Source organism: Rhincodon typus, chromosome 43 (assembly GCF_021869965.1).
Source record: "Rhincodon typus isolate 14 chromosome 43, sRhiTyp1.1, whole genome shotgun sequence".
Lineage (NCBI taxonomy): Eukaryota > Metazoa > Chordata > Chondrichthyes > Orectolobiformes > Rhincodontidae > Rhincodon > Rhincodon typus.
The window spans coordinates 6,255,651-6,258,166 of NC_063374.1; the positions used below are offsets into that span (position 1 = coordinate 6,255,651).

Below are 2,516 nucleotides of genomic sequence, written 5' to 3' on the forward strand. Positions count from 1 at the left end.
GGCCAATCCACCCTAACCTGCACATCCCTGGACACTATGCGGTAATTTAGCACGGCCAATCCACCCTAAACTGCACATCCCTGGACACTATGGGACAATTTAGCACGGCCAATCCACCCTAACCTGCACATCCCTGGACACTATGGGACAATTTAGCACGGCCAATCCACCATAACCTGCACATCCCTGGGCACTATGGGACAATTTAGCACGGCCAATCTACCCTAACCTGCACATCCCTGGACACTGTGGGACAATTTAGCATGGCCAATCCACCCTAACCTGCACTTAGAGTCATACAGCACGGAAACAGACCCTTCGGTCCAAGCACTCCATGTTGACCATAATCCCAAACTAAACCAGTCCCACCTGCCTGCTCCCGGCTCATATCCCTCCCAACCTTTCCCTATTCATGTACTTATCTAAATGACTTTTAAATGTTGTAACTGTACCCACATCCACCACTTCCTCTGGCAGTTCATTTCACACACAAACCATGCTGTGTAAAACAAAGTTGCCCCACAAGTCCTTGTGAAATCTTTCTCCTCTCACCTGAAAAATTATGCCTCTAGTCTCAAAATACCCCACCCTAGGGAAAAGACCCTCGTCATTCACCTTATCTATACCTTTCATTAATTTATAAGGTCATCCCTCAACCTCCTATGCTCCAGTGAATAAAGTCCCAGCCTATCTAGCCTTTCTTAGTAACTCAAGCCCTCAAATCCCGGCAACATAGTGGTAAATCTTTTCTGAACCCTCTCCAACTTAATAGTATCTTTCCTATAACTGGGCGAGCAGGAATTTTTTTTAAAATTTGTATGTCCATTTGCTTGTTATTCACAGATTTTCTTTCAACTCCACTTGTTGGTATACCCGACAAACTAGAATCCTGAAGACAGGTCATAGTTCCCAAAAACGTTAACTCAGCTTCTGTGGAGAGAGAAACAATCAGACCTGCTGAGTATCTCCAGCAATTTCTGTGCTGGTGTTGGCTACGTTTCCCATGAGCCAAGAAGGCAGGCATACAGGTCAATGGGAGGCTGAAGTCATTATTTGAGAATTTAAGTGCCTCAATTGCTTGTGAGCCAAGAAATTCCCCAAATGAACTGTCTCACCAAGCAGTGAACATCCGGGAGATAAGGATATCAGGGCGTGTAATGTTGATACTTACTACAGTCTTCTGATATTCCAGGAGATCCGGTGAAGCTGTAAGATACAAAATAGAGTGAAGGAGGCAGCATTCAATTTGAATAAATGAGAGGTATTGCATTTTGGTACAATAAACAAGGGCAGGGCATATACAATTAATGGTAGGGCCTAGGATGGTGTTGTGGAACAGAGAGACTTAGGAGATCAGGTACATAATTCTTTGAAGTTTGCGTCATAAGTAGATAGGGTGGTTAAGAAGGCGTTTAGCACGCTTGCCTTCGTTGCTCAGACCTTTGAGTACAGGAGTTGGGGACGTCATGTTGAGGTTGTACAGGACATTGGTGAGGCCTCTTCTGGAGCACTGTGTCCAGTTCTGGTCGCCCAGTTATAGGAAGGGTATTATTAAACTAGAGAGGGTTCAGAAGAGATTTACCAGGACGTTGCCGGGAATGGAAGGTTTGAGTTATAAGGAGAGGTTGGATCGGCTGGAACTTTTTTCACTGGAGCATAGGAGGTTGAGAGGCGACCTGATAGATGTTTATGAAATAATGAGAGATTTGGATAGAGTTAATGCTAGTTGTCTTTTCCCTAGAACGGGAGATTTCAAGATTAGGGGGCACATTTTTAAGGTCAGATGAGAGAGATTTTAAAAAGACATGAGGGGCAAATATTTTACACAGAGGCTGGTTCATGTGTGGAATGAACTTCCAGAGGAAGTGGTGTATGTGGGTACAGTTACAACGTTTAAAAGACATTTGGATAAGTACATGAATAGGGAAAGGTTCGGAGGGATATGGGCCAGGAGCGGGAAGGTGGGACTAGTTTAATTTGGGATTATGGTTGGCATGGACTGGATGGGCCAAAGGGTCTGTTTCCGTGCTGTATGACTCTGTGACTGTGTGTTGATTGGAGGGACCATTGCACACGTTCCTTCTCTCCAGCGTGGGGCCATACACTACTGGACATTGGAGAACAGAGACCATTCAGCCCGACAGATCTAAAGGGGAGTTTGTGTCCCACAGAAACCTCTCTCCATTCTAATGACCTGGCCGTTCCTCCTACCCTACTCCCCCTACCTTTCTGTTCACTTTTTTTCCATCACGCCACTGAAATGCATAGATGTGATCCACACCACCTGACCATGACTACCATAATCTCACCGCTCTGTGCAAAATGAGCCGTCTGTCGATGGCTGTCTTACAGTACATGTGAGTAGCCCAGCGTGGCGCTCTCCCAGCCGCCCATCGTGGCGGTCTCCCAGCCGCCCATTGGCAGTCTCCCAGAGGCCCATTGGCAGTCTCCCAGAGGCCCATTGTGGCACTCTCCCAGTGGCCCATTGTGGTCTCCCAGAGGCCCATTGTGGTCTC

The 2,516-nt window shown here is 46.6% G+C and overlaps 1 long non-coding RNA gene across 1 annotated transcript in view; it reads right to left on the reverse strand.

The window, feature by feature from the left end:
• Positions 1-1,169: 1,169 nt before the first annotated feature.
• The window catches only part of LOC109936337, a 9,921-nt gene continuing 8,574 nt past the window's right edge, over positions 1,170-2,516 (reverse strand). The window contains exon 3 of the long non-coding RNA XR_002261409.2: positions 1,170-1,206. This is a non-coding gene — a long non-coding RNA (uncharacterized LOC109936337). The remainder of the gene's footprint in view (positions 1,207-2,516) is intronic.